This window comes from Bacillus rossius (genome assembly GCF_032445375.1).
Source record: "Bacillus rossius redtenbacheri isolate Brsri chromosome 9 unlocalized genomic scaffold, Brsri_v3 Brsri_v3_scf9_2, whole genome shotgun sequence".
Classification (NCBI taxonomy): Eukaryota; Metazoa; Arthropoda; class Insecta; order Phasmatodea; family Bacillidae; genus Bacillus; species Bacillus rossius.
Window position 1 is genome coordinate 19682471 of NW_026962013.1, and position 10596 is coordinate 19693066.

Consider the following 10596-nt stretch of genomic DNA (forward strand, 5'->3'; position numbering starts at 1 on the left):
GGCGGGCGGCGGCGGCTGGCGGCGGCGGCGTGAGGCTCGCGACTGGTCGCTTTCACCCCGACGCGCGGGGGACCTCCCGGCGGAAAGAAAGCACTTTCTCCCGGGCTCCCGTGGCGCGACGAGGCGCCTCGGGGAGAAAGAGAGAGAGATAAAGAGCCAGTGGGGTAAAGAGATAGATAGAGAGAGAGAGAGGGAGAGAAGATAGAAGGAGCTACAGCGTGAGAAGTGGTTCGACCTTGCTCTGACCAAGTAGCGGGAAAAGTCTTTTTCGGGGTCAGTAACTAAGCTCCGGAAAATATATAAAAAAGAGAGAGAAAAAAAATCAGCAGAAAATAAAAATCATCTTGTGAAAAAGAGCGCTCACGATTATAAATGTGATGCTCAAAAATTTACAAGTAACCGTAAATGAAGAATAAGAAGCAGTTAGGGAGGAGGGTAAATTTAAAGGGATTCAGACTCCTTTCTGAGGCAAGTATTGTGGTCCATTTTTTTTAAATTTTAAGCTCTCTATAAAATGTAAATTTAAATATATGTTTATGTAAAAAAATTATAATAGTCCTATTTTGATATTACTATTTAATTCTCAAACAATAGTTCAACTTCAACACTTAAACATATTAATATATGTTGTATTGTTTATATGAATATATATTTATCGTTATAAATAATGAATAAATTAGATTACTGTATGTTTTTAAGACATTATACTTCCTAATTATGAAGAAAAACAATCTTGGTTGCGTTCCTTGGTGAAATATAATTTGAATGGAAAGATGCATTCGTTGATATATTGGGGCGTTATTTATTATTGTGTAGTGTTTGTAAAAGGTAAAAAAGTTAAATGTACACCGCTATATTTTCATGTAAGCATGTATAATGCACAGCTTTGTGAAGAACAATTAAAATTGTAAGATTATAAAAAAAAGCTTTGGCTAAGTATTATTTATTGATTGGGAAATTTTTGCAAGACTATGAGCTAACGAGAAAAAAAAATTCAAAGGAAGAACATTTAAAGGAAGTGATAGGTCTTAGTAAATATTTCACAGTTATCTGATCATTTTTAGTTCCACGACAAAAGAAACAGTAAAATCACATGTAGAAAGCTGCATACATATGTGAAACACAGATTTTCGCCCCTCCTGTTATATCCTAATCCGTAATTGGAATATATGAAATTTTTTTCGGTCTGGGGAGGATGGATTTAAAAAAAATAGAAAAATAATTAATTTTAACACGTGCGTGTATATAAAAAACTACCTTACTATCGTCACTAACACAATGACATACGGGCCTACAGAAGTAGCCGTCAGTTACGTAGCTTGTCACACACTAACATACCGTCTTCACTGATATTTGGCAAACTTTTTTCATGCCTTCTATCCCCCCCCCCCCCTTGTGAGCAGCCAGCGCGAAACTGCGCGTGCGGCCTGCTTTTTGCATTCGCGGGAGAGCACGCCGAATAACGACGGCACACCCGGTGGGTTTTGAAGAGAGAGGGGGGAATGAAACAAACTAAATTTTCACTCATCCCGAGTCAGGCGCGATAATAAATCCACGTTCCTGCATCTTCCGATTCTGACGTGAAAGTAAAATTTAGGTTAGGTTACGTGTGTTACATAAATAAAATACCCGGAAAATGTTCGTTTGTTTTACAAGATAGTTTGGGTGATGGGCAACTAAAATGAGACGTTAATCAGATCAATAAAGAGTCTTTAAAAGAATCATGCAAAAAAAGGTATGAAAATGTATTAGATCTCGCAAAATTGGGGTTATTTTTTTTTAATTCCGTTCCCAGGAGTTGCGCGAGCGATAGGGCAGATACAGGATTGTGTTCGCGGACTGATCGGAGGTCTATGGAAAAGGAGGCCTACAGCGCGAAAACCGTTCTTTGCCCGAACATCCCTGACGGCGAGAGAGCTTTTCGCGGCCCGCGGGAGGGGAATGGGACGTAGCTCATGTTCTCAATTTCCCCTCCCCCTCCCTCCCCGACCCAAGGACGGCTATCGCGCTTGCGAAAGTACTTTTTTTTTCTACTACTAACTACAAAGGAAAAAAAAGATCCATTTGCAAAACCAGTTGCCAAGAAATAGTTTCTAATACTACAAGAAAGATATTGCAACTTTGTATAACACATGACTATGGTTATTTGAGCATAGGCCTAATTGAAATCCGTTTTCCGAGCTAATAAAAAGCATTTCTTATGAAAATGTTCACACAATTTTATATTTCAATTGATTTTTTATCCAAGCATACGTTATTTAATTCATGGGAAAAATGATCGAATATTTAATAATTTGACTTAATTTTGTTTCATTATGCTTGTTAATGTGCGCAGTTAATTTACTGTGAAGCTATTCAGGGAACGGTTTACAAATAACTTTGACTATTGGAGGTGCTGGGACAACAGAAAAGCATAATAAATCCGGGTAAGAACCCGAACCCAGTATTACTGAGAATACTGTTTTGTGGTGATACAGTTGTTTTCATGCAAATGTACGAATTTACAAATATCTGTTATTTTACGTGAATATTTCTGTTCCATTTACAAACAAATAGTGCAGTTTACCTGTTTATGCGGACGTGATTCGTTGATTTATATTTTTTTTTAATTTCAATTTGTAATGTGTGTGTGTGTGTATGGCGTAGCCGGGGGGGGGGGGGGTTAGGTGTTCAACTCCCCCCCCCCCCCCTAGCACCAAATCTTTAATTAATTTCTTATTCATCACTCAAACAAATTTCATATTAAAATTAATAACATTTTTACCATTACAATATTTAAATTTAAGCACCGAAAACTGCTAAAATAGCACTATTTTACACCTTAAAATCCAAATTTTCCCGGGGGAGGACCACCGGACCACCCGCTTTAATACGGGGGGCCATGCTTCTTAACACTCTTAACACCCCCCATACACAAATTCTGGCTACGCCACTGTATGTATATATATATACACACACACACCTACACACACACACACACACGTGAAAACTGTTGAAACCAGCATGGCGTCCATTGGTTCCTATCTCTCCCCCCTCGACACCAGCGACTCTGGTGGACGCTGGTCTCAGCTGGAGCGCGTTTTCACTAACCCACATGTTCCCCCCTTCCTTCCGGCTGCGATACCGCGACACCGACAGCTTCAGCTTCGAGAGAGTCTGGGAGAGGGGGGGCGCTGACACACATCGCTCCGTGACGTCATCGACACGCGACTATCCGCGTTACACAACAGTGGAGACGTGCTCCTCGAAATGCACTCAAACTTTCGGTGGGTAAATGGTTGTTAACAAAAAAGGAGGGACGTTTATTTCGGACAACCCACGCCCATGTCAAACTTCCATTTCAGCCCCTTGTGACACCTGAAAGAAAGGTTCTTAAATCTTGGAAACTGCAGCAGGCCAACAGCTTCCCTCCCCTTCCTTCAGTTACATTTGGAAAGATCCCAGACCTTTTTTCATCCCTCTTTTCACCTGAAGTCAGGGACGATCAATTTAACTAAAAGCCGCCGAATTTGCGCCTAAGGGGACGAGATGGGTTGAATTCGGTTCCTGGTCAGATTGGAGACACTATTTACAATTTTGTATTCTATAACCACTGTTGCTAACGAAATAAAAGTAAAGGTTGAAGGGCATTGCAGCAGATCATTATGGCCTCCTTTATACTTAACTTTTGTAATAACACAGCCATAGATTTTCCAACATTTAAAATAAGTAATATTGGGAACATTTCGTTTTCGGCGTTTATACTGTTTTCATTTTTGAAGTGAAACTTTTTTGCTGACGGGGTGACAATTTTCGAGCGTTACGAAACTTCCGATCGCACGAGGGGAAATATCTAGGTATGTGGGGGGAGGGAATCGGGAGAGGAGGGGAACAGTTAGATACGTGGTGGGGGAACCGATAGAGGAGACGGCAGGGAAAATGTAGAAATGACGCAGCATACTTCTTGTGCTCTTTGCGTTCTTGTGCACTTTCGCACTTTCATGTGCGCGGTTTGTTTCTTGGAGGTGGACATCGCGCTATCCTCACTCCGGGGCCGTTGGCGCGGTCGGTTATCGCTGGAGCAGCCTTTAGCAGGCTTCACGTGGCGGCGTGCGGCTCAGGTTGAACCCCGCCATGCTGCAGGGATAGGAGGGTCGCGTCTGACGTCACCCCGGCTTGGGCAGAGGGCAACACAACGGGGTTTGAGCTTATCATTGTGCACCGTGCCACGGGCCATATTCAAAAGCGGTGGAGGGGGGTGAGGAAGAAGTGGTTTTTGAGAAAATTCTAATAATGGGGGGCTCGTCGATAATACTTTAGCGCAAGGGCGTCGCCAACCGATGGCCTAGGGGGGGGGGAAGGGCAAGTTATGGGAAAAGTATGTATTTTTTTGCATTCGGCTACACTTTTTTGAATCTCTAGGGCTCTAGGGGGGGAGGGGGCAAATGCCCCCCTACCCCCCCCCCCCCTGGCGACGCCCTTGCTTCAGCGCGTAGTTTGCGCGCGCTGTCTACCGCATCATCAGTCCATGGTCGTCATGGATGCTGGTCTTAGAAAGTCCGTGGGAAGTGGGCGAACACGAGCCAAGACCTCGCCTCGCGCTCTGATAAACTCTCGCGAGCCCCCGAACCCGCGACCAAAAGGGGGGGGGGGGGGGAAACCAAGATCCATTCAATAATACACTTTCGCGCATCGTCACAATTTTTTTCTTTCTGTTTTAAAACTTAAAATGTAGTTGTGTCTAGGTGTGTTTCATAAAAATAATCTCGCAAAAATTAATTATACCTTTTTACTTTTTTTTTCCTCACACATTTAGGTGAACGAATCTTAAATGAAAGGTTGGTTATGTTCGGCCAATGGCATTTAAAATACTCTAAAATCGAAAACTGAATTACTTTTGCTAAAGTCTAAAAGTAAGCAATGATCTTTTAAAAAAAGTATAGTAATTAACTGTTACTTTTGATGAGAATATTAGTTAATAAATACCATTAGCATGTCATGATAAAATATACACAATATTTTTTATACTATATCCAGTTTATCTTAACAATATGTTTCAAATCTAAATTAATAATTTAAAAAATAATTGACAAAAAAACTAAAATAAAAATGATGACAAATTTACAATCAATTTTTGACCCACCAGATGGCGAACTTCGGATGTGTTTGGAACAGTTGGGGGCGTCTGACTCCGTTTCAATGAATCTTGGGCTCCCCTCGAGGTAAGGTCTGCCAGTGTGGGTTCCCGCCGGTAGGGGGGGAGGGGGGTTAACGAAAGTGCGGTCACTCCTCGAGTGACCGGCGAGTGAAAGTCCCGAGTCACGCACATGAGCCGAGTGCTGCGTGACGCGCGCGGTGGGCCTTGCAAGAGGGGGAATAAGCGGCGACGGAATGCGTTGGAGGGGATAAACAAGAGACTCCCGGGATGATGACTTCGAACACGCCAGAGATTAATACCGAACACTTACATATATATAAATATAAATAGTTTATACTATATGTATAAATATATATAGTGTAAACTCTTTATAATATCACTCGATCTAACGACAAACTCCTAAAACGTCGAAATTTATTGACTTTGGTTGGTTTACCTTGTTTTCTATACAATAATACACTCTATATAGCGTCACGCTCACTCTATTTAACGACAACAATACGGCATTATAAATCATTAAGCAGTACTTTCTAAGTTGCTGAAGTTGATAAGAACTGCGGCTGTGTACGTTCTTTTGTTTGCTGTTTTTTTTTTTATGTTGTATTATCTAGCACGTGTTTACTTCGACTGACGTACCGGAGTTTCTAAGAAATTTTGTCTTTTGTTTTTATATGATGAACTTGCACATGTTTACCTCGGTCAACTAGACTTTTGTCAAGTTGTTACACGTTATCATTATCGCAGTTGCTCACAGGCTTTCGAACTGTAAACATGGCGAGTAAACGAAAATCTTTGTGTATTGACGAAAAACGTTTTATTAATACGCTCAATAGAGGCGGGAGAAAAGATCAGTGATGTTGGAAGACGCTTTGGATTTAGCATCTCTACCGTGTCTACAATATGGAAAAACAAAGAAAATACAATTATTAAAAACAGCAAAAAACATCAGTCGAAGTTAACAAACTATAAGCAAAAGTGTTTTTATTTGTATGAATAGGCTATTAATTTTCGTGTGTAAAATGTGTACTATATTAGTAAACACATATTATTATAGAATAGTAAAATGATGTCTTTTATTTCTCTCCATTTAACGACCACTCTCTATAACGCCAAAAAATGCTCAGTCCGTTAAGTGTCGTTATATAGAGTTTACACTGTGTGTGTATATATATATATATATATATATATATATATATATATATATGTGTGTGTGTGTGTGTGTGTGTGTGTTAAAATGGCGTTGGGGCGTTACGTCTGTACAGTAAAGGTAATTATTTTCTCCCCTCCATAAATGAGTCGCAAGTAACCAACCCCTAGACAGCATGTTCGTGACGCCCAGTTTTCGGCGGTGACCTCATCGCCAGCGCGCATTGGTTCGTGAATCCTCCTCTTCGTGACCGGCTACGAAACCGCTCTTCCGCCGGGGAAAACTCCCGTGCCCACGACGGGACTCCGTTTTGTCCGTGTCCGCCCATGCTTCGTGACCTGGATTTAGTCTTCAGCCAATCTGGAATATTTTGCTCAAAAAGAAGAAAATTACCTTCCAAACGCTAGTTGTGAAATATGCGCAGGAGTGGATTTTAATTAAAAACAACAATTATGACAACCGTGATCTGCCGATTATAACTCACGATAAGTTGTGAAACTGTTAAAAATTATCACCCACATAATTTTATTCAGATAACATCCCTACAGTACACTGTAAAACAAGAACTTTTTTTTTCAATACTAACCATAATATAAACCATATATTATATTTTATTTCTTTTAATTTGTTATTTAAAACAAACTTAGGTTTTATGTAGTTACGTTAAGACAATCGACATTCAAGAAACATGTTCCCGGAGATGCAACGTTTTTTAAATCATCACACACCTGGTCATAAGGCAGACCGCATAGCGGGAGAGAGCTGCAGGCCACCTATCTCTCAGGCGAGCCAACTTGTAAATCACTTGATTTTACGCCTCGTGTGGTCAAGTAGGGCGTTAATGTAGCAGCAAGCTTGGGACGAACCATCCTGACAGAACATAGGTGTGTGTCCACACTGAAAACACTCTTTGGTGTTTATTTCTTAATAGTCTGCTCCACAATGCACCGTCACTGAAGTTTTACAAACCAGGCTTGAAAACTTCTAATTTTTTTTTTTACTTTTGATGCGATATGCGTTAAGTGTATTTGATAAATAAACAAACAAAATGCATCAAAACATTTTTTCCTTTATATTTTACCTTATAAGAAGACACTAGGTAAATAATGCGTGAATAACGAAATGCCTACCTGTCAGACGTGATGCCTTAGTTATCATACTGATGATCTGTGTTGTAATTAGACTATTCCAGAAATATGTTCCCAGTGGTTGGCTTAAGGAGGAATAGACTATAATGGGGGGCTATATCTCCTCCAAAGTTGGGAAAAACGTTTTGAAAAGAATTAGTGAAGTCAGTGTGTTATTTTGGGCGATGTTGCAACACCTTCAATTTCAACTGTGTGAGAAGCCACGTCCCCTACGGCTACTTGTACAGGCAAAAGCCAGTGCGTTAATGTCAATAGTGAAGTAAGTGTTGTTGAATACACGTTTTAAATTTTTTTTCAAATACTCCTCATCAAAAAAAATTGTGTATAGACCACTGTAACGATAACAAATATCCAGCGGTTTGTGATTCGCGTAAACAAATGTACGTAGTTGAAAACACAATTTGCTTATATATTTATCACACTTGGCATAATTTTAAAGAATTCTACCTTAAATTTTGTGTCAAAGTTTTGCTATCGAATTTGCTTTTTACCTAGGTTAGATGTCACACATCTCTAGCGAATACTGAAGGACTCGCTCACTTATATTTTTTTTTTTTTATAAATGTGAGACGCGGATGACGTCGCCAATTAGATTCCTCGCCGTTCTACCATTTTTCCCGATCTACGAGTTTCGTTGCTGTGTTTCATTGTTAGAGCCTTGTCCCTATGTCGTCCTTCGAGATAGCTGACGCTTGGGGGCACGGTGGTAGACCGAAAATCGTTTGATTGACCGGCAGTAGAATGACAGTCATTTCGCTGGCAGTCATTTAAGAAAAAATAATTTTACTGACATTCATTTGAACTATAGTCATATGACTGACATTCATTTGAACGATAGTCATTTCACCAACATTCATTTGAAAGACATTCATTTCACCAACATTCATTTGAACGATAGTCGTTTGACCGACATTCATTTGAGCAATAGTCGTTTCACCGACAGTCATTTGAAAGACATTCATTTCACCAACATTCATTTGAACGGTAGTCTTTTGATCGACATTCATTTGAACGATAGTCGTTTGACCGACATTCATTTGAGCGATAGTCGTTTCACCGACAGTCATTTGGTCAGAAAAAAAACTATTATTTATCACGCTGGGAAAATGTCTCAACTCTAGCAACAGGCAGTTGGACGACAGGTCTAGCCTGACTAACTTTTAGCAGACAGTCGCTTAACCGAAAAACCGAAATCCGAAATCCCTCCGGACAACAGGCCGTGGGTCGAGTCATCACTTTAGGATTTCTGTTCTACACTGGACGATAAAACATAAGACTCGTCCATGTACACAATATTACGATTATCGTTTTTTTTAAACTTCGTATATTTCTCAAATACTCGATTCGCTTCTGTCGTATATCAGACTTTTCAATCAAAATGAGACATTGCGGATTAGTTTTTCGCCACAGAAAACCAAACTTTTTAAAAAAAATTCTGTAAAGTTGCTTTGCTACCTTGGAAATTAATGCCCTGTTGCGCAGTTTTATTCGTATTTTTTCCACTGTGGGGACACATCTTTCTGTTACATAAAAATTGTGTACAGTTCTGCGAAGTACTGCTGGGTCAACATTATCTAGGTCGTATTTACATGTCTTCTGTCTCTTTTTATCAGGTGTAACGAACATCCTTCTTCGATGCTCAGCCTTTTTGCTTCCACTTTTATTCTCTGCACTGCGCTACGAGACACGCCAGTAACTGCAGCTGTCCCCAACTTTGCCTTTTCTTTTGGAATCGATGGTTCCATAGTGTTAGATTCATTCTACATAAGTGACAATACATTATAAATTATGTCACAGGCTTGCAAAAGCAGTTTCTTCCCCTTCACCGTCGATAATATCGGCGGCACCGTGATAACAAAACCCACAACTAATTAATTAATTTAGCCACGCACTCGAAAGTGTTTCATAACACACGTATTCACAAGAAATTAGCACCAGTAACAAGAATAATAAGACAACGTGTTTTCAAGTCTGGACCGATTACAGTAAAACTATGTTTAATATAAATTAATAACAACACAAAAAACACATGATGTAGCGAATTCAGATGACTTTAAGCCCAAACAAGATGGGACAGTCCAAACTGGCTGAATCCTGCACAGAAACTACAGAAAAAGTATTATATTTTCTGGTCCGATAATATGAGTTTAAAACAAGTGCTCTGCGCATGCGCAGTCGCAGTCACAAGGTTAAACCCCTCCAAGCGCCTCTTGCTCTGACCGTAACGATCTCTCAGGTTTCTAGATATAATGCGCCTACTGTAATAAGTACTAAAATACAATATCTTTTTAATTATCAATTTACCTAACTACAACGTGATTTTGATCCCTCAAAGTAACTTTCAAATATATATTGTTAAAAGCTAACAGACAACCCATCAGATACCTGGGTTGTTATTTAATATTAATTCTTTTCTCCTCCTAGTTTTTCGATTCACAAGTTGCTGACCTGATTATCGGTCTGTAGCTGTAAATTTTACTTTATTTCATTACTTCCATCTCTGAGGTGTTCTGCATAATTTATAGTTTTATTTGTGAATTATAACCAGCACGCATTTCCTGCAATTTTATAAAAATTATAAATATATATTGTTACCACCAATGTGGGGAGAACTGGGTTCGTAAGGGATAGCCCAATTAATACAGTTTTATTAATTACTATTATTTACATTAATAATGAATAATTTTACTTAAAAATATTTGAACACAAATCACTGGCATTTAAAAATGTTTATTCTCAAGTAAATCAATGTCTTTCAAGTTGCGCAGCTCACACTCCTCACTGGAGCTAGGCTCAACAGTGGTTCGCCCCTTACCTCGCGCCTGTCCACACACACAGTCTCGCGCCACTCAGTCGCACTCTCTCGATCCCGTCGCTCTGCGTCGCGCCACTCTCGGGGGGCGGGGAAAGGTCTTTCACCCTCTTAGCCGATGTCGCACCTTCGCTCTCGGAACTCCGGAACTGTCGTGGGACTCGCTCGGAACTCGCTCTGTACTCAGGCGGCACACCCGTGGAGTTTTGGCGTCGCTGCTCAAGAACCTGGGACGCCCTTCTCGAACAGACGAGAGAGGATGTGACGAGTCGCGTCATTCCGAGCCGAACCGACGCCCGAAAAGTCCAGAAAGGCGGCGTTCGTTCACGTCACTCCGCGCGGCGGCCCGCGT